Source organism: Myxine glutinosa, chromosome 9 (assembly GCF_964187855.1).
Source record: "Myxine glutinosa chromosome 9, kmMyxGlut1.1, whole genome shotgun sequence".
NCBI lineage: Eukaryota > Metazoa > Chordata > Myxini > Myxiniformes > Myxinidae > Myxine > Myxine glutinosa.
The window spans coordinates 75,552,532-75,575,216 of NC_136269.1; the positions used below are offsets into that span (position 1 = coordinate 75,552,532).

Here is a 22,685-nt window from a genome sequence, read left to right on the forward strand (position 1 = left end):
CAGTCTTCGTTGGTCGACGTTGCAGATCCCAGTGTACTTCAGGAAGCATGGGCGAGCTTTCGCAGGCAGCCGGAACAAATGACAAATTCCTCCTCCAACCATATTTGAACGTTGGGCCTGGCCAGCAGGTTCGTGAAAGACTTGAGCCCAGCTTGACCCTCGTTCCGATGGCGGTGATACCTTGGGTTTCTCTGTTCCTCAAGGAAGTAGAACTAAAAAAGCAGGTTTGGAACGGGAAGATGACGTAATCTGTTGCCAAATCCTTGACGCGAGGGTCGCGACTGTATTTTAAAGAGGTGACCAAGGTTACTCAATCGTCACCAAGGGGTGGACTACCACTCCAATGAATTCGACTTCAGGAAAATATGTTGAAGAAGCAAAGCAACCACGCGACTTCATTAAATATTGCTAAAAGTGAAGTCAAAATCAGTTTTGAGCCAGGTAGGAGTCGAACCTACAATCTTCTGATTCGTAGTCAGACGCGTGATCCATTGCGCCACTGGCCCATGTGACTACTAGCTATCACTCCTACTGATATGTTTTAGTGCTGCAATAATGAGTGATCAACGTTTGGGGTCTCCGGTTGTCGCAGACGTGCACGTTCCTGAGCCACGCGCACAAAGGCCTCTGACAAGTACTCGGAATTGCAGCTGAACACAAATGAATGCACCAACTTTTCTGAACCCTGCTGGACTTCACATGACATATATCTGAACCCTGCTGGACTTCACATGACTCCTTTCTGAACCCTGCTGGACTTCACATGACCTCTATCTGAACCCTGCTGGACTTCACATGACCTCTCTCTGAACCCTGCTGGACCTACTGCGACCTCTTTCTGTACCCTGCTGGACCTCCTATGACCTCTTTCTGTACCCTGCTGGACCTCCTATGACCTCTTTCTGAACCCTGCTGAACCTCCTCTGACCTCTTTCTGAACCCTGATTGACCTCCTACGACATCTTTCTGAACCCTGCTGTACTTCACATGACCTCTTTCTGAACCCTGCTGAACTTCACATGACCTCTATCTGAACCCTGCTGGACTTCACACGACCTCTATCTGAACCATGCTGGACTTCACATGACATATATCTGAACCCTGCTGGACCTACTGCGACCTCTTTCTGTACCCTGCTGGACCTCCTATGACCTCTTTCTGAACCCTGCTGAACCTCCTCTGACCTCTTTCTGAACCCTGATTGACCTCCTACGACATCTTTCTGAACCCTGCTGGACTTCACATGACCTCTATCTGAACCCTGCTGGACTTCACATGACCTCTTTCTGAACCCTGCTGGACCTACTGCGACCTCTTTCTGTACCCTGCTGGACCTCCTATGACCTCTTTCTGTACCCTGCTGGACCTCCTATGACCTCTTTCTGAACCCTGCCGAACCTCCTCTGATCTCTTTCTGAACCCTGATTGACCTCCTACGACATCTTTCTGAACCCTGCTGGACTTCACACGACCTCTATCTGAACCATGCTGGACTTCACACGACATATATCTGAACCCTGCTGGACCTACTGCGACCTCTTTCTGTACCCTGCTGGACCTCCTATGACCTCTTTCTGAACCCTGCTGAACCTCCTCGGACCTCTTTCTGAACCCTGATTGACCTCCTACGACATCTTTCTGAATCCTGCTGGACTTCACATGACCTCTATCTGAACCATGCTGGACTTCACATGACCTCTATCTGAACCCTGCTGGACTTCACATGACCTCTTTCTGAACCCTGCTGGACCTACTGCGACCTCTTTCTGTACCCTGCTGGACCTCCTATGACCTCTTTCTGAACCCTGCTGAACCTCCTCTGACCTCTTTCTGAACCCTGCTTGACCTCCTACGACATCTTTCTGAACCCTGCTGGACTTCACATGACCGTGCCTTTTCACTGACGGTCTGCCAGTCTTCGTTGGTCGACGTTGCAGATCCCAGTGTACTTCAGGAAGCATGGGCGAGCTTTCGCAGGCAGCCGGAACAAATGACAAATTCCTCCTCCAACCATATTTGAACGTTGGGCCTGGCCAGCAGGTTCGTGAAAGACTTGAGCCCAGCTTGACCCTCGTTCCGATGGCGGTGATACCTTGGGTTTCTCTGTTCCTCAAGGAAGTAGAACTAAAAAAGCAGGTTTGGAACGGGAAGATGACGTAATCTGTTGCCAAATCCTTGACGCGAGGGTCGCGACTGTATTTTAAAGAGGTGACCAAGGTTACTCAATCGTCACCAAGGGGTGGACTACCACTCCAATGAATTCGACTTCAGGAAAATATGTTGAAGAAGCAAAGCGACCACGCGACTTCATTAAATATTGCTAAAAGTGAAGTCAAAATCAGTTTTGAGCCAGGTAGGAGTCGAACCTACAATCTTCTGATTCGCAGTCAGACGCGTTATCCATTGCGCCACTGGCCCATGTGACTACTGGCTATCACTCCTACTGATATGTTTTAGTGCTGCAATAATGAGTGATCAACGTAAGGGGTCTCCGGTTGTCGCAGACGTGCACGTTCCTGAGCCACGCGCACAAAGGCCTCTGACAAGTACTCGGAATTGCAGCTGAACACAAATGAATGCACCAACTTTTCTGAACCCTGCTGGACTTCACATGACCTCTTTCTGAACCCTGCTGAACTTCACATGACCTCTATCTGAACCCTGCTGGACTTCACACGACCTCTATCTGAACCATGCTGGACTTCACATGACATATATCTGAACCCTGCTGGACCTACTGCGACCTCTTTCTGTACCCTGCTGGACCTCCTATGACCTCTTTCTGTACCCCGCTGGACCTCCTATGACCTCTTTCTGAACCCTGCTGAACCTCCTCTGACCTCTTTCTGAACCCTGATTGATCTCCTACGACATCTTTCTGAACCCTGCTGGACTTCACATGACCTCTATCTGAACCCTGCTGGACTTCACATGACCTCTATCTGAACCCTGCTGGACTTCACATGACCTCTTTCTGAACCCTGCTGGACCTACTGCGACCTCTTTCTGTACCCTGCGGGACCTCCTATGACCTCTTTCTGAACCCTGCTGAACCTCCTCTGACCTCTTTCTGAACCCTGCTTGACCTCCTACGACATCTTTCTGAACCTTGCTGGACTTCACATGACCGTGCATTTTCACTGACGGTCTGCCAGTCTTCGTTAGTCGACGTTGCAGATCCCAGTGCACTCCAGGAAGCATGGGCGAGCTTTCGCAGGCAGCCGGAACAAATGACAAATTCCTCCTCCAACCATATTTGAACGTTGGGCCTGGCCAGCAGGTTCGTGAAAGACTTGAGCCCAGCTTGACCCTCGTTCCGATGGCGGTGATACCTTGGGTTTCTCTATTCCTCAAGGAAGTAGAACTAAAAAAGCAGGTTTGGAACTGGAAGATGACGTAATCTGTTGCCAAATCCTTGACGCGAGGTTCGCGACTGTATTTTAAAGAGGTGACCAAGGTTACTCAATCGTCACCAAGGGGTGGACGACCACTCCAATGAATTCGACTTCAGGAAAACATGTTTAAGAAGCAAAGCGACAATGCGACTTCGTTAAATATTGCTAAAAGTGAAGTCAAAATCAGTTTTGAGCCAGGTAGGAGTCGAACCTACAATCTTCTGATTCGTAGTCAGACGCGATATCCATTGCGCCACTGTCCCATGTGACTACTAGCTACCACTCCTACTGATATGTTTTAGTGCTGCAATAATGAGTGATCAACGTAAGGGGTCTCCGGTTGTCGCAGACGTGCACGTTCCTGAGCCATGCGCACAAAGGCCTCTGACAAGTACTCGGAATTGCAGCTGAACACAAATGAATGCACCAACTTTTCTGAACCCTGCTGGACTTCACATGACATATATCTGAACCCTGCTGGACTTCACATGACTCCTTTCTGAACCCTGCTGGACTTCACATGACCTCTATCTGAACCCTGCTGGACTTCACATGACCTCTTTCTGAACCCTGCTGGACCTACTGCGACCTCTTTCTGTACCCTGCTGGACCTCCTATGACCTCTTTCTGAACCCTGCTGAACCTCCTCTGACCTCTTTCTGAACCCTGATTGACCTCCTACGACATCTTTCTGAACCCTGCTGGACTTCACATGACCTCTTTCTGAACCCTGCTGAACTTCACATGACCTCTATCTGAACCCTGCTGGACTTCACACGACCTCTATCTGAACCCTGCTGGACCTACTGCGACCTCTTTCTGTACCCTGCTGGACCTCCTATGACCTCTTTCTGAACCCTGCTGAACTTCACATGACCTCTATCTGAACCCTGCTGGACTTAACACGACCTCTATCTGAACCATGCTGGACTTCACATGACCTCTTTCTGAACCCTGCTGGACCTACTGCGACCTCTTTCTGAACCCTGCTGGACTTCACATGACCGTGCCTTTTCACTGACGGTCTGCCAGTCTTCGTTGGTCGACGTTGCAGATCCCAGTGTACTTCAGGAAGCATGGGCGAGCTTTCGCAGGCAGCCGGAACAAATGACAAATTCCTCCTCCAACCATATTTGAAAGTTGGGCCTGGCCAGCAGGTTCGTGAAAGACTTGAGCCCAGCTTGACCCTCGTTCCGATGGCGGTGATACCTTGGGTTTCTCTGTTCCTCAAGGAAGTAGACCTAAAAAAGCAGGTTTGGAACGGGAAGATGACGTAATCTGTTGCCAAATCCTTGACGCGAGGGTCGCGACTGTATTTTAAAGAGGTGACCAAGGTTACCCAATCGTCACCAAGGGGTGGACTACCACTCCAATGAATTCGACTTCAGGAAAATATGTTGAAGAAGCAAAGCGACCACGCGACTTCATTAAATATTGCTAAAGGTGAAGTCAAAATCAGTTTTGAGCCAGGTAGGAGTCGAACCTACAATCTTCTGATTCGTAGTCAGACGCGTTATCCATTGCGCCACTGGCCCAGGTGACTACTAGCTATCACTCCTACTGATATGTTTTAGTGCTGCAATAATGAGTGATCAACGTAAGGGGTCTCCGGTTGTCGCAGACGTGCACGATCCTGAGCCATGCGCACAAAGGCCTCTGACAAGTACTCGGAATTGCAGCTGAACACAAATGAATGCACCAACTTTTCTGAACCCTGCTGGACTTCACATGACATATATCTGAACCCTGCTGGACTTCACATGACTCCTTTCTGAACCCTGCTGGACTTCACATGACCTCTATCTGAACCCTGCTGGACTTCACATGACCTCTTTCTGAACCCTGCTGGACCTACTGCGACCTCTTTCTGTACCCTGCTGGACCTCCTATGACCTCTTTCTGAACCCTGCTGAACCTCCTCTGACCTCTTTCTGAACCCTGATTGACCTCCTACGACATCTTTCTGAACCCTGCTGGACTTCACATGACCTCTTTCTGAACCCTGCTGAACTTCACATGACCTCTATCTGAACCCTGCTGGACTTCACACGACCTCTATCTGAACCCTGCTGGACCTACTGCGACCTCTTTCTGTACCCTGCTGGACCTCCTATGACCTCTTTCTGAACCCTGCTGAACTTCACATGACCTCTATCTGAACCCTGCTTGACCTCCTACGACATCTTTCTGAACCCTGCTGGACTTCACATGACCTCTATCTGAACCCTGCTGGACTTCACATGACCTCAATCTGAACCCTGCTGGACTTCACATGACCGTGCCTTTTCACTGACGGTCTGGCAGTCTTCGTTGGTCGACGTTGCAGATCCCAGTGTACTTCAGGAAGCATGGGCGAGCTTTCGCAGGCAGCCGGAACAAATGACAAATTCCTCCTCCAACCATATTTGAACGTTGGGCCTGGCCAGCAGGTTCGTGAAAGACTTGAGCCCAGCTTGACCCTCGTTCCGATGGCGGTGATACCTTGGGTTTCTCTGTTCCTCAAGGAAGTAGAACTAAAAAAGCAGGTTTGGAACGGGAAGATGACGTAATCTGTTGCCAAATCCTTGACGCGAAGGTCGCGACTGTATTTTAAAGAGGTGACCAAGGTTACTCAATCGTCACCAAGGGGTGGACTACCACTCCAATGAATTCGACTTCAGGAAAATATGTTGAAGAAGCAAAGCGACCACGCGACTTCATTAAATATTGCTAAAAGTGAAGTCAAAATCAGTTTTGAGCCAGGTAGGAGTCGAACCTACAATCTTCTGATTCGTAGTCAGACGCTTTATCCATTGCGCCACTGGCCCATGTGACTACTAGCTATCACTCCTACTGATATGTTTTAGTGCTGCAATAATGAGTGATCAACGTAAGGGGTCTCCGGTTGTTGCAGACGTGCACGTTCCTGAGCCACGCGCACAAAGGCCTCTGACAAGTACTCGGAATTGCAGCTGAACACAAATGAATGCACCAACTTTTCTGAACCCTGCTGGACTTCACATGACATATATCTGAACCCTGCTGGACTTCACATGACTCCTTTCTGAACCCTGCTGGACTTCACATGACCTCTATCTGAACCCTGCTGGACTTCACATGACCTCTTTCTGAACCCTGCTGGACCTACTGCTACCTCTTTCTGTACCCTGCTGGACCTCCTATGACCTCTTTCTGAACCCTGCTGAACCTCCTCTGACCTCTTTCTGAACCCTGATTGACCTCCTACGACATCTTTCTGAACCCTGCTGTATTTCACATGACCTCTATCTGAACCCTGCTGGACTTCACATGACCTCTATCTGAACCCTGCTGGACTTCACATGACATATATCTGAACCCTGCTGGACTTCACATGACTCCTTTCTGAACCCTGCTGGACCTACTGCGACCTCTTTCTGTACCCTGCTTGACCTCCTATGACCTCTTTCTGAACCCTGCTGAACCTCCTCTGACCTCTTTCTGAACCCTGCTTGACCTCCTACGACATCTTTCTGAACCCTGCTGGACTTCACATGACCGTGCCTTTTCACTGACGGTCTGCCAGTCTTCGTTGGTCGACGTTGCAGATCCCAGTGTACTTCAGGAAGCATGGGCGAGCTTTCGCAGGCAGCCGGAACAAATGACAAATTCCTCCTCCAACCATATTTGAACGTTGGGCCTGGCCAGCAGGTTCGTGAAAGACTTGAGCCCAGCTTGACCCTCGTTCCGATGGCGGTGATACCTTGGGTTTCTTTGTTCCTCAAGGAAGTAGAACTAAAAAAGCAGGTTTGGAACGGGAAGATGACGTAATCTGTTGCCAAATCCTTGACGCGAGGGTCGCGACTGTATTTTAAAGAGGTGACCAAGGTTACTCAATCGTCACCAAGGGGTGGACTACCACTCCAATGAATTCGACTTCAGGAAAATATGTTGAAGAAGCAAAGCGACCACGCGACTTCATTAAATATTGCTAAAAGTGAAGTCAAAATCAGTTTTGAGCCAGGTAGGAGTCGAACCTACAATCTTCTGATTCGTAGTCAGACGCGTTATCCATTGCGCCACTGGCCCATGTGACTACTAGCTATCACTCCTACTGATATGTTTTAGTGCTGCAATAATGAGTGATCAACGTAAGGGGTCTCCGGTTGTCGCAGACGTGCACTTTCCTGAGCCACGCGCACAAAGGCCTCTGACAAGTACTCGGAATTGCAGCTGAACACAAATGAATGCACCAACTTTTCTGAACCCTGCTGGACTTCACATGACCTCTTTCTGAACCCTGCTGAACTTCACATGACCTCTATCTGAACCCTGCTGGACTTCACACGACCTCTATCTGAACCATGCTGGACTTCACATGACATATATCTGAACCCTGCTGGACCTACTGCGACCTCTTTCTGTACCCTGCTGGACCTCCTATGACCTCTTTCTGAACCCTGCTGAACCTCCTCTGACCTCTTTCTGAACCCTGATTGACCTCCTACGACATCTTTCTGAACCCTGCTGGACTTCACATGACCTCTATCTGAACCCTGCTGGACTTCACATGACCTCTTTCTGAACCCTGCTGGACCTACTGCGACCTCTTTATGTACCCTGCTTGACCTCCTATGACCTCTTTCTGTACCCTGCTGGACCTCCTATGACCTCTTTCTGAACCCTGCTGACCCTCCTCTGATCTCTTTCTGAACCCTGATTGACCTCCTACGACATCTTTCTGAACCCTGCTGGACTTCACATGACCTCTATCTGAACCCTGCTGGACTTCACATGACCTCTATCTGAACCCTGCTGGACTTCACATGACCTCTTTCTGAACCCTGCTGGACCTACTGCGACCTCTTTCTGTACCCTGCTGGACCTCCTATGACCTCTTTCTGAACCCTGCTGAACCTCCTCTGACCTCTTTCTGAACCCTGCTTGACCTCCTACGACATCTTTCTGAACCCTGCTGGACTTCACATGACCGTGCCTTTTCACTGACGGTCTGCCAGTCTTCGTTGGTCGACGTTGCAGATCCCAGTGTACTTCAGGAAGCATGGGCGAGCTTTCGCAGGCAGCCGGAACAAATGACAAATTCCTCCTCCAACCATATTTGAACGTTGGGCCTGGCCAGCAGGTTCGTGAAAGACTTGAGCCCAGCTTGACCCTCGTTCCGATGGCGGTGATACCTTGGGTTTCTCTGTTCCTCAAGGAAGTAGACTAAAAAAGCAGGTTTGGAACGGGAAGATGACGTAATCTGTTGCCAAATCCTTGACGCGAGGGTCGCGACTGTATTTTAAAGAGGTGACCAAGGTTACTCAATCGTCACCAAGGGGTGGACTACCACTCCAATGAATTCGACTTCAGGAAAATATGTTGAAGAAGCAAAGCGACCACGCGACTTCATTAAATATTGCTAAAAGTGAAGTCAAAATCAGTTTTGAGCCAGGTAGGAGTCGAACCTACAATCTTCTGATTCGTAGTCAGACGCGTTATCCATTGTGCCACTGGCCCATGTGACTACTATCTATCACTCCTACTGAGATGTTTTAGTGCTGCAATAATGAGTGATCAACGTAAGGGGTCTCCGGTTGTCGCAGACGTGCACTTTCCTGAGCCACGCGCACAAAGGCCTCTGACAAGTACTCGGAATTGCAGCTGAACACAAATGAATGCACCAACTTTTCTGAACCCTGCTGGACTTCACATGACATATATCTGAACCCTGCTGGACTTCACATGACTCCTTTCTGAACCCTGCTGGACTTCACATGACCTCTATCTGAACCCTGCTGGACTTCACATGACCTCTTTCTGAACCCTGCTGGACCTACTGCGACCTCTTTCTGTACCCTGCTGGACCTCTTATGACCTCTTTCTGAACCCTGCTGAACCTCCTCTGACCTCTTTCTGAACCCTGATTGACCTCCTACGACATCTTTCTGAACCCTGCTGGACTTCACATGACCTCTATCTGAACCCTGCTGGACTTCACATGACCTCTATCTGAACCCTGCTGGACTTCACATGACCGTGCCTTTTCACTGACGGTCTGCCAGTCTTCGTTGGTCGACGTTGCAGATCCCAGTGTACTTCAGGAAGCATGGGCGAGCTTTCGCAGGCAGCCGGAACAAATGACAAATTCCTCCTCCAACCATATTTGAACGTTGGGCCTGGCCAGCAGGTTCGTGAAAGACTTGAGCCCAGCTAGACCCTCGTTCCGATGGCGGTGATACCTTGGGTTTCTCTGTTCCTCAAGGAAGTAGACCTAAAAAAGCAGGTTTGGAACGGGAAGATGACGTAATCTGTTGCCAAATCCTTGACGTGAGGGTCGCGACTGTATTTTAAAGAGGTGACCAAGGTTACTCAATCGTCACCAAGGGGTGGACTACCACTCCAATGAATTCGACTTCAGGAAAATATGTTGAAGAAGCAAAGCGACCACGCGACTTCATTAAATATTGCTAAAAGTGAAGTCAAAATCAGTTTTGAGCCAGGTAGGAGTCGAACTTACAATCTTCTGATTCGTAGTCAGACGCGTTATCCATTGCGCCACTGACCCATGTGACTACTATCTATCACTCCTACTGAGATGTTTTAGTGCTGCAATAATGAGTGATCAACGTAAGGGGTCTCCGGTTGTCGCAGACGTGCACTTTCCTGAGCCACGCGCACAAAGGCCTCTGACAAGTACTCGGAATTGCAGCTGAACACAAATGAATGCACCAACTTTTCTGAACCCTGCTGGACTTCACATGACCTCTTTCTGAACCCTGCTGAACTTCACATGACCTCTATCTGAACCCTGCTGGACTTCACACGACCTCTATCTGAACCATGCTGGACTTCACATGACATATATCTGAACCCTGCTGGACCTACTGCGACCTCTTTCTGTACCCTGCTGGACCTCCTATGACCTCTTTCTGAACCCTGCTGAACCTCCTCTGACCTCTTTCTGAACCCTGATTGACCTCCTACGACATCTTTCTGAACCCTGCTGGACTTCACATGACCTCTATCTGAACCCTGCTGGACTTCACATGACCTCTTTCTGAACCCTGCTGGACCTACTGCGACCTCTTTCTGTACCCTGCTGGACCTCCTATGACCTCTTTCTGAACCCTGCTGAACCTCCTCTGACCTCTTTCTGAACCCTGCTTGACCTCCTACGACATCTTTCTGAACCCTGCTGGACTTCACATGACCGTGCCTTTTCACTGACGGTCTGCCAGTCTTCGTTGGTCGACGTTGCAGATCCCAGTGTACTTCAGGAAGCATGGGCGAGCTTTCGCAGGCAGCCGGAACAAATGACAAATTCCTCCTCCAACCATATTTGAACGTTGGGCCTGGCCAGCAGGTTCGTGAAAGACTTGAGCCCAGCTTGACCCTCGTTCCGATGGCGGTGATACCTTGGGTTTCTCTGTTCCTCAAGGAAGTAGACTAAAAAAGCAGGTTTGGAACGGGAAGATGACGTAATCTGTTGCCAAATCCTTGACGCGAGGGTCGCGACTGTATTTTAAAGAGGTGACCAAGGTTACTCAATCGTCACCAAGGGGTGGACTACCACTCCAATGAATTCGACTTCAGGAAAATATGTTGAAGAAGCAAAGCGACCACGCGACTTCATTAAATATTGCTAAAAGTGAAATCAAAATCAGTTTTGAGCCAGGTAGGAGTCGAACCTACAATCTTCTGATTCGTAGTCAGACGCGTTATCCATTGCGCCACTGGCCCATGTGACTACTAGCTATCACTCCTACTGATATGTTTTAGTGCTGCAATAATGAGTGATCAACGTAAGGGGTCTCCGGTTGTCGCAGACGTGCACGTTCCTGAGCCACGCGCACAAAGGCCTCTGACAAGTACTCGGAATTGCAGCTGAACACAAATGAATGCACCAACTTTTCTGAACCCTGCTGGAATTCACATGACCTCTTTCTGAACCCTGCTGAACTTCACATGACCTCTATCTGAACCCTGCTGGACTTCACACGACCTCTATCTGAACCATGCTGGACTTCACATGACATATATCTGAACCCCGCTGGACCTACTGCGACCTCTTTCTGTACCCTGCTGGACCTCCTATGACCTCTTTCTGAACCCTGCTGAACCTCCTCTGACCTCTTTCTGAACCCTGATTGACCTCCTACGACATCTTTATGAACCCTGCTGGACTTCACATGACCTCTATCTGAACCCTGCTGGACTTCACATGACCTCTTTCTGAACCCTGCTGGACCGACTGCGACCTCTTTCTGTACCCTGCTGGACCTCCTATGACCTCTTTCTGAACCCTGCTGAACCTCCTCTGACCTCTTTCTGAACCCTGCTTGACCTGCTACGACATCTTTCTGAACCCTGCTGGACTTCACATGACCGTGCCTTTTCACTGACGGTCTGCCAGTCTTCGTTGGTCGACGTTGCAGATCCCAGTGTACTTCAGGAAGCATGGGCGAGCTTTCGCAGGCAGCCGGAACAAATGACAAATTCCTCCTCCAACCATATTTGAACGTTGGGCCTGGCCAGCAGGTTCGTGAAAGACTTGAGCCCAGCTTGACCCTCGTTCCGATGGCGGTGATACCTTGGGTTTCTCTGTTCCTCAAGGAAGTAGAACTAAAAAAGCAGGTTTGGAACGGGAAGATGACGTAATCTGTTGCCAAATCCTTGACGCGAGGGTCACGACTGTATTTTAAAGAGGTGACCAAGGTTACTCAATCGTCACCAAGGGGTGGACTACCACTCCAATGAATTCGACTTCAGGAAAATATGTTGAAGAAGCAAAGCGACCACGCGACTTCATTAAATATTGCTAAAAGTGAAGTCAAAATCAGTTTTGAGCCAGATAGGAGTCGAACCTACAATCTTCTGATTCGTAGTCAGACGCGTTATCCATTGCGCCACTGGCCCATGTGACTACTAGCTATCACTCCTACTGATATGTTTTAGTGCTGCAATAATGTGTGATCAACGTAAGGGGTCTCCGGTTGTCGCAGACGTGCACGTTCCTGAGCCACGCGCACAAAGGCCTCTGACAAGTCCTCGGAAATGCAGCTGAACACAAATGAATGCACCAACTTTTCTGAACCCTGCTGGACTTCACATGACCTCTTTCTGAACCCTGCTGGACTTCACATGACCTCTATCTGAACCCTGCTGGACTTCACATGACCTCTTTCTGAACCCTGCTGGACCTACTGCGACCTCTTTCTGTACCCTGCTGGACCTCCTATGACCTCTTTCTGAACCCTGCTGGACTTCACATGACCTCTATCTGAACCCTGCTGGACTTCACATGACCTCTTTCTGAACCCTGCTGGACCTACTGCGACCTCTTTCTGTACCCTGCTGGACCTCCTATGACCTCTTTCTGAACCCTGCTGAACCTCCTCTGACCTCTTTCTGAACCCTGCTTGACCTCCTTCGACATCTTTCTGAACCCTGCTGGACTTCACATGACCGTGCCTTTTCACTGACGGTCTGCCAGTCTTCGTTGGTCGACGTTCCAGATCCCAGTGTACTTCAGGAAGCATGGGCGAGCTTTCGCAGGCAGCCGGAACAAATGACAAATTCCTCCTCCAACCATATTTGAACGTTGGGCCTGGCCAGCAGGTTCCTGAAAGACTTGAGCCCAGCTTGACCCTCGTTCCGATGGCGGTGATACCTTGGGTTTCTCTGTTCCTCAAGGAAGTAGAACTAAAAAAGCAGGTTTGGAACGGGAAGATGACGTAATCTGTTGCCAAATCCTTGACGCGAGGGTCGCGACTGTATTTTAAAGAGGTGACCAAGGTTACTCAATCGTCACCAAGGGGTGGACTACCACTCCAATGAATTCGACTTCAGGAAAATATGTTGAAGAAGCAAAGCGACCACGCGACTTCATTAAATATTGCTAAAAGTGAAGTCAAAATCAGTTTTGAGCCAGGTAGGAGTCGAACCTACAATCTTCTGATTTGTAGTCAGACACGTTATCCATTGCGGCACTGGCCCATGTGACGACTAGCTATCACTCCTACTGATATGTTTTAGTGCTGCAATAATGAGTGATCAACGGAAGGGGTCTCCGGTTGTCGCAGACGTGCACGTCCCTGAGCCACGCGCACAAAGGCCTCTGATAAGTACTCGGAATTGCAGCTGAACACAAATGAATGCACCAACTTTTCTGAACCCTGCTGGACTTCACATGACCTCTTTCTGAACCCTGCTGGACTTCACATGACCTCTATCTGAACCCTGCTGGACTTCACATGACCTCTTTCTGAACCCTGCTGGACCTACTGCGACCTCTTTCTGTACCCTGCTGGACCTCCTATGACCTCTTTCTGAACCCTGCTGGACTTCACATGACCTCTATCTGAACCCTGCTGGACTTCACATGACCTCTTTCTGAACCCTGCTGGACCTACTGCGACCTCTTTCTGTACCCTGCTGGACCTCCTATGACCTCTTTCTGAACCCTGCTGAACCTCCTCTGACCTCTTTCTGAACCCTGCTTGACCTCCTTCGACATCTTTCTGAACCCTGCTGGACTTCACATGACCGTGCCTTTTCACTGACGGTCTGCCAGTCTTCGTTGGTCGACGTTCCAGATCCCAGTGTACTTCAGGAAGCATGGGCGAGCTTTCGCAGGCAGCCGGAACAAATGACAAATTCCTCCTCCAACCATATTTGAACGTTGGGCCTGGCCAGCAGGTTCCTGAAAGACTTGAGCCCAGCTTGACCCTCGTTCCGATGGCGGTGATACCTTGGGTTTCTCTGTTCCTCAAGGAAGTAGAACTAAAAAAGCAGGTTTGGAACGGGAAGATGACGTAATCTGTTGCCAAATCCTTGACGCGAGGGTCGCGACTGTATTTTAAAGAGGTGACCAAGGTTACTCAATCGTCACCAAGGGGTGGACTACCACTCCAATGAATTCGACTTCAGGAAAATATGTTGAAGAAGCAAAGCGACCACGCGACTTCATTAAATATTGCTAAAAGTGAAGTCAAAATCAGTTTTGAGCCAGGTAGGAGTCGAACCTACAATCTTCTGATTTGTAGTCAGACACGTTATCCATTGCGCCACTGGCCCATGTGACGACTAGCTATCACTCCTACTGATATGTTTTAGTGCTGCAATAATGAGTGATCAACGGAAGGGGTCTCCGGTTGTCGCAGACGTGCACGTCCCTGAGCCACGCGCACAAAGGCCTCTGATAAGTACTCGGAATTGCAGCTGAACACAAATGAATGCACCAACTTTTCTGAACCCTGCTGGACTTCACATGACCTCTTTCTGAACCCTGCTGAACTTCACATGACCTCTATCTGAACCCTGCTGGACTTCACACGACCTCTATCTGAACAATGCTGGACTTCACATGACATATATCTGAACCCTGCTGGACCTACTGCGACCTCTTTCTGTACCCTGCTGGACCTCCTATGACCTCTTTCTGAACCCTGCTGAACCTCCTCTGACCTCTTTCTGAACCCTGATTGACCTCCTACGACATCTTTCTGAACCCTGCTGGACTTCACATGACCTCTATCTGAACCCTGCTGGACTTCACATGACCTCTTTCTGAACCCTGCTGGACCTACTGCGACCTCTTTCTGTACCTTGCTGGACCTCCTATGACCTCTTTCTGTACCCTGCTGGACCTCCTATGACCTCTTTCTGAACCCTGCTGAACCTCCTCTGACCTCTTTCTGAACCCTGCTTGACCTCCTACGACATCTTTCTGAACCCTGCTGGACTTCACATGACCGTGCCTTTTCACTGACGGTCTGCCAGTCTTCGTTGGTCGACGTTGCAGATCCCAGTGTACTTCAGGAAGCATGGGCGAGCTTTCGCAGGCAGCCGGAACAAATGACAAATTCCTCCTCCGACCATATTTGAACGTTGGGCCTGGCCAGCAGGTTCGTGAAAGACTTGAGCCCAGCTTGACCCTCGTTCCGATGGCGGTGATACCTTGGGTTTCTCTGTTCCTCAAGGAAGTAGAACTAAAAAAGCAGGTTTGGAACGGGAAGATGACGTAATCTGTTGCCAAATCCTTGACGCGAGGGTCGTGACTGTATTTTAAAGAGGTGACCAAGGTTACTCAATCGTCACCAAGGGGTGGACTACCACTCCAATGAATTCGACTTCAGGAAAATATGTTGAAGAAGCAAAGCGACCACGCGACTTCATTAAATATTGCTAAAAGTGAAGTCAAAATCAGTTTTGAGCCAGGTAGGAGTCGAACCTGCAATCTTCTGATTCGTAGTCAGACGCGTTATCCATTGCGCCACTGGCCCATGTGACTACTAGCTATCACTCCTACTGATATGTTTTAGTGCTGCAATAATGAGTGATCAACGTAAGGGGTCTCCGGTTGTCGCAGACGTGCACGTTCCTGAGCCACGCGCACAAAGGCCTCTGACAAGTACTCGGAATTGCAGCTGAACACAAATGAATGCACCAACTTTTCTGAACCCTGCTGGACTTCACATGACCTCTTTCTGAACCCTGCTGAACTTCACATGACCTCTATCTGAACCCTGCTGGACTTCACACGACCTCTATCTGAACCATGCTGGACTTCACATGACATATATCTGAACCCTGCTGGACCTACTGCGACCTCTTTCTGTACCCTGCTGGACCTCCTATGACCTCTTTCTGTACCCTGCTGGACCTCCTATGACCTCTTTCTGAACCCTGCTGAACCTCCTCTGACCTCTTTCTGAACCCTGATTGACCTCCTACGACATCTTTCTGAACCCTGCTGGACTTCACATGACCTCTATCTGAACCCTGCTGGACTTCACATGACCTCTATCTGATCCCTGCTGGACTTCACATGACCTCTTTCTGAACCCTGCTGGACCTACTGCGACCTCTTTCTGTACCCTGCTGGACCTCCTATGACCTCTTTCTGAACCCTGCTGAACCTCCTCTGACCTCTTTCTGAACCCTGCTTGACCTCCTACGACATCTTTCTGAACCCTGCTGGACTTCACATGACCGTGCCTTTTCACTGACGGTCTGCCAGTCTTCGTTGGTCGACGTTGCAGATCCCAGTGTACTTCAGGAAGCATGGGCGAGCTTTCGCAGGCAGCCGGAACAAATGACAAATTCCTCCTCCAACCATATTTGAACGTTGGGCCTGGCCAGCAGGTTCGTGAAAGACTTGAGCCCAGCTTGACCCTCGTTCCGATGGCGGTGATACCTTGGGTTTCTCTGTTCCTCAAGGAAGTAGAACTAAAAAAGCAGGTTTGGAACGGGAAGAAGACGTAATCTGTTGCCAAATCCTTGACGCGAGGGTCGCGACTGTATTTTAAAGAGGTGACCAAGGTTACTCAATCGTCACCAAGGGGTGGACTACCACTCCAATGAATTCGACTTCAGGAAAATATGTTGAAGAAGCAAAGCGACCACGCGACTTCATTAAATATTGTTAAAAGTGAAGTCAAAATCAGTTTTGAGCCAGGTAGGAGTCGAACCTACAATCTTCTGATTCGTAGTCAGATGCGTTATCCATTGCGCCACTGGCCCATGTGACTACTAGCTATCACTCCTACTGATATGTTTTAGTGCTGCAATAATGAGTGATCAACGTTAAGGGGTCTCCGGTTGTCGCAGACGTGCACGTTCCTGAGCCACGCGCACAAAGGCCTCTGACAAGTACTCGGAATTGCAGCTGAACACAAATGAATGCACCAACTTTTCTGAACCCTGCTGGACCTACTGCGACCTCTTTCTGTACCCTGCTGGACCTCCTATGACCTCTTTCTGAACCCTGCTGAACCTCCTCTGACCTCTTTCTGAACCCTGCTTGACCTCCTACGACATCTTTCTGAACCCTGCTGGACTTCACATGACCGTGCCTTTTCACTGACGGTCTGCCAGTCTTCGTTGGTCGACGTTGCAGATCCCAGTGTACTTCAGGAAGCATGGGCGAGCTTTCGCAGGCAGCCGGAACAAATGACAAATTCCTCCTCCAACCATATTTGAACGTTGGGCCTGGCCAGCAGGTTCGTGAAAGACTTGAGCCCAGCTTGACCCTCGTTCCGATGGCGGTGATACCTTGGGTTTCTCTGTTCCTCAAGGAAGTAGAACTAAAAAAGCAGGTTTGGAACGGGAAGATGACGTAATCTGTTGCCAAATCCTTGACGCGAGGGTCGCGACTGTATTTTAAAGAGGTGACCAAGGTTACTCAATCGTCACCAAGGGGTGGACTACCACTCCAATGAATTCGACTTCAGGAAAATATGTTGAAGAAGCAAAGCGACCACGCGACTTCATTAAATATTGCTAAAAGTGATGTCAAAATCAGTTTTGAGCCAGGTAGGAGTCGAACCTACAATCTTCTATTTCGTAGTCAGACGCGTTATCCATTGCGCCACTGGCCCATGTGACTACTAGCTATCACTCCTACTGATATGTTTTAGTGCTGCAATAATGAGTGATCAACGTAAGGGGTCTCCGGTTGTCGCAGACGTGCACGTTCCTGAGCCACGCGCACAAAGGCCTCTGACAAGTACTCGGAATTGCAGCTGAACACAAATGAATGCACCAACTTTTCTGAACCCTGCTGGACTTCAAATGACCTCTTTCTGAACCCTGCTGAACTTCACATGACCTCTATCTGAACCCTGCTGGACTTCACACGACCTCTATCTGAACCATGCTGGACTTCACATGACCTCTTTCTGAACCCTACTGGACCTACTGCGACCTCTTTCTGTACCCTGCTGGACCTCCTATGACCTCTTTCTGAACCCTGCTGGACTTCACATGACCTCTATCTGAACCCTGCTGGACTTCACATGACCTCTTTCTGAACCCTGCTGGACCTACTGCGACCTCTTTCTGTACCCTGCTGGACCTCCTATGACCTCTTTCTGAACCCTGCTGAACCTCCTCTGACCTCTTTCTGAACCCTGCTTGACCTCCTACGACATCTTCCTGAACCCTGCTGGACTTCACATGACCTCTATCTGAACCCTTCTGGACTTCACATGACCTCTTTCTGAACCCTGCTGGACCTACTGCGACCTCTTTCTGTACCCTGCTGGACCTCCTATGACCTCTTTCTGAACCCTGCTGGACTTCACATGACCTCTATCTGAACCCTGCTGGACTTCACATGACCTCTTTCTGAACCCTGCTGGACCTACTGCGACCTCTTTCTGTACCCTGCTGGACCTCCTATGACCTCTTTCTGTACCCTGCTGGACCTCCTATGACCTCTTTCTGAACCCTGCTGAACCTCCTCTGACCTCTTTCTGAACCCTGATTGACCTCCTACGACATCTTTCTGAACCCTGCTGGACTTCACATGACCTCTATCTGAACCCTGCTGGACTTCACATGACCTCTTTCTGAACCCTGCTGGACCTACTGCGACCTCTTTCTGTACCCTGCTGGACCTCCTATGACCTCTTTCTGAACCCTGCTGAACCTCCTCTGACCTCTTTCTGAACCCTGCTTGACCTCCTACGACATCTTTCTGAACCCTGCTGGACTTCACATGACCGTGCCTTTTCACTGACGGTCTGCCAGTCTTCGTTGGTCGACGTTGCAGATCCCAGTGTACTTCAGGAAGCATGGGCGAGCTTTCGCAGGCAGCCGGAACAAATGACAAATTCCTCCTCCAACCATATTTGAACGTTGGGCCTGGCCAGCAGGTTCGTGAAAGACTTGAGCCCAGCTTGACCCTCGTTCCGATGGCGGTGATACCTTGGGTTTCTCTGTTCCTCAAGGAAGTAGACTAAAAAAGCAGGTTTGGAACGGGAAGATGACGTAATCTGTTGCCAAATCCTTGACGCGAGGGTCGCGACTGTATTTTAAAGAGGTGACCAAGGTTACTCAATCGTCACCAAGGGGTGGACTACCACTCCAATGAATTCGACTTCAGGAAAATATGTTGAAGAAGCAAAGCGACCACGCGACTTCATTAAATATTGCTAAAAGTGAAGTCAAAATCAGTTTTGAGCCAGGTAGGAGTTGAACCTACAATCTTCTGATTCGTAGTCAGACGCGTTATCCATTGCGCCACTGGCCCATGTGACTACTATCTATCACTCCTACTGAGATGTTTTAGTGCTGCAATAATGAGTGATCAACGTAAGGGGTCTCCGGTTGTCGCAGACGTGCACTTTCCTGAGCCACGCGCACAAAGGCCTCTGACAAGTACTCGGAATTGCAGCTGAACACAAATGAATGCACCAACTTTTCTGAACCCTGCTGGACTTCACATGACATATATCTGAACCCTGCTGGACTTCACATGACTCCTTTCTGAACCCTGCTGGACTTCACATGACCTCTATCTGAACCCTGCTGGACTTCACATGACCTCTTTCTGAACCCTGCTGGACCTACTGCGACCTCTTTCTGTACCCTGCTGGACCTCTTATGACCTCTTTCTGAACCCTGCTGAACCTCCTCTGACCTCTTTCTGAACCCTGATTGACCTCCTACGACATCTTTCTGAACCCTGCTGGACTTCACATGACCTCTATCTGAACCCTGCTGGACTTCACATGACCTCTATCTGAACCCTGCTGGACTTCACATGACCGTGCCTTTTCACTGACGGTCTGCCAGTCTTCGTTGGTCGACGTTGCAGATCCCAGTGTACTTCAGGAAGCATGGGCGAGCTTTCGCAGGCAGCCGGAACAAATGACAAATTCCTCCTCCAACCATATTTGAACGTTGGGCCTGGCCAGCAGGTTCGTGAAAGACTTGAGCCCAGCTTGACCCTCGTTCCGATGGCGGTGATACCTTGGGTTTCTCTGTTCCTCAAGGAAGTAGACCTAAAAAAGCAGGTTTGGAACGGGAAGATGACGTAATCTGTTGCCAAATCCTTGACGTGAGGGTCGCGACTGTATTTTAAAGAGGTGACCAAGGTTACTCAATCGTCACCAAGGGGTGGACTACCACTCCAATGAATTCGACTTCAGGAAAATATGTTGAAGAAGCAAAGCGACCACGCGACTTCATTAAATATTGCTAAAAGTGATGTCAAAATCAGTTTTGAGCCAGGTAGGAGTCGAACCTACAATCTTCTAATTCGTAGGCAGACGCGTTATCCATTGCGCCACTGGCCCATGTGACTACTAGCTATCACTCCTACTGATATGTTTTAGTGCTGCAATAATGAGTGATCAACGTAAGGGGTCTCCGGTTGTCGCAGACGTGCACGTTCCTGAGCCACGCGCACAAAGGCCTCTGACAAGTACTCGGAATTGCAGCTGAACACAAATGAATGCACCAACTTTTCTGAACCCTGCTGGACTTCACATGACATATATCTGAACCCTGCTGGACTTCACATGACTCCTTTCTGAACCCTGCTGGACTTCACATGACCTCTATCTGAACCCTGCTGGACTTCACATGACCTCTTTCTGAACCCTGCTGGACCTACTGCGACCTCTTTCTGTACCCTGCTGGACCTCCTATGACCTCTTTCTGAACCCTGCTGAACCTCCTCTGACCTCTTTCTGAACCCTGCTTGACCTCCTACGACATCTTTCTGAACCCTGCTGGACTTCACATGACCTCTATCTGAACCCTGCTGGACTTCACATGACCTCTTTCTGAACCCTGCTGGACCTACTGCGACCTCTTTCTGTACCCTGCTGGACCTCCTATGACCTCTTTCTGAACCCTGCTGGACTTCACATGACCTCTATCTGAACCCTGCTGGACTTCACATGACCTCTTTCTGAACCCTGCTGGACCTACTGCGACCTCTTTCTGTACCCTGCTGGACCTCCTATGACCTCTTTCTGTACCCTGCTGGACCTCCTATGACCTCTTTCTGAACCCTGCTGAACCTCCTCTGACCTCTTTCTGAACCCTGATTGACCTCCTACGACATCTTTCTGAACCCTGCTGGACTTCACATGACCTCTATCTGAACCCTGCTGGACTTCACATGACCTCTATCTGAACCCTGCTGGACTTCACATGACCTCTTTCTGAACCCTGCTGGACCTACTGCGACCTCTTTCTGTACCCTGCTGGACCTCCTATGACCTCTTTCTGTACCCTGCTGGACCTCCTATGACCTCTTTCTGAACCCTGGTGAACCTCCTCTGACCTCTTTCTGAACCCTGCTTGACCTCCTACGACATCTTTCTGAACCCTGCTGGACTTCACATGACCTCTTTCTGAACCCTGCTGCACCTACTGCGATCTCTTTCTGTACCCTGCTGGACCTCCTATGACCTCTTTCTGAACCCTGCTGGACCTACTGCGACCTCTTTCTGTACCCTGCTGGACCTCCTATGACCTCTTTCTGAACCCTGCTGAACCTCCTCTGACCTCTTTCTGAACCCTGCTTGACCTCCTACGACATCTTTCTGAACCCTGCTGGACTTCACATGACCGTGCCTTTTCACTGACGGTCTGCCAGTCTTCGTTGGTCGACATTGCAGATACCAGTGTACTTCACGAAGCATGGGCGAGCTTTCGCAGGCAGCCGGAACAAATGACAAATTCCTCCTCCAACCATATTTGAACGTTGGGCCTGGCCAGCAGGTTCGTGAAAGACTTGAGCCCAGCTTGACCCTCGTTCCGATGGCGGTGATACCTTGGGTTTCTCTGTTCCTCAAGGAAGTAGACTAAAAAAGCAGGTTTGGAACGGGAAGATGACGTAATCTGTTGCCAAATCCTTGACGCGAGGGTCGCGACTGTATTTTAAAGAGGTGACCAAGGTTACTCAATCGTCACCAAGGGGTGGACTACCACTCCAATGAATTCGACTTCAGGAAAATATGTTGAAGAAGCAAAGCGACCACGCGACTTCATTAAATATTGCTAAAAGTGAAGTCAAAATCAGTTTTGAGCCAGGTAGGAGTCGAACCTACAATCTTCTGATTCGTAGTCAGACGCGTTATCCATTGCGCCACTGGCCCATGTGACTACTATCTATCACTCCTACTGAGATGTTTTAGTGCTGCAATAATGAGTGATCAACGTAAGGGGTCTCCGGTTGTCGCAGACGTGCACTTTCCTGAGCCACGCGCACAAAGGCCTCTGACAAGTACTCGGAATTGCAGCTGAACACAAATGAATGCACCAACTTTTCTGAACCCTGCTGGACTTCACATGACATATATCTGAACCCTGCTGGACTTCACATGACTCCTTTCTGAACCCTGCTGGACTTCACATGACCTCTATCTGAACCCTGCTGGACTTCACATGACCTCTTTCTGAACCCTGCTGGACCTACTGCGACCTCTTTCTGTACCCTGCTGGACCTCTTATGACCTCTTTCTGAACCCTGCTGAACCTCCTCTGACCTCTTTCTGAACCCTGATTGACCTCCTACGACATCTTTCT

The 22,685-nt window shown here is 49.5% G+C and overlaps 3 non-coding genes across 3 annotated transcripts; all 3 read right to left on the minus strand.

Annotated features, from left to right (window-relative positions):
- Window positions 1–2,345: 2,345 nt before the first annotated feature.
- On the minus strand, window positions 2,346–2,418 carry TRNAR-GCG (transfer RNA arginine (anticodon GCG)). The gene has a single exon. It is a non-coding gene; the product is annotated as a tRNA-Arg (tRNA).
- Window positions 2,419–13,279: 10,861 nt separating this feature from the next.
- On the minus strand, window positions 13,280–13,352 carry TRNAC-ACA (transfer RNA cysteine (anticodon ACA)). The gene has a single exon. It is a non-coding gene; the product is annotated as a tRNA-Cys (tRNA).
- Window positions 13,353–14,359: 1,007 nt separating this feature from the next.
- Window positions 14,360–14,432, minus strand: TRNAC-ACA (transfer RNA cysteine (anticodon ACA)). Its single transcript has one exon. It is a non-coding gene; the product is annotated as a tRNA-Cys (tRNA).
- Between the last annotated feature and the right edge of the window lie 8,253 nt (window positions 14,433–22,685).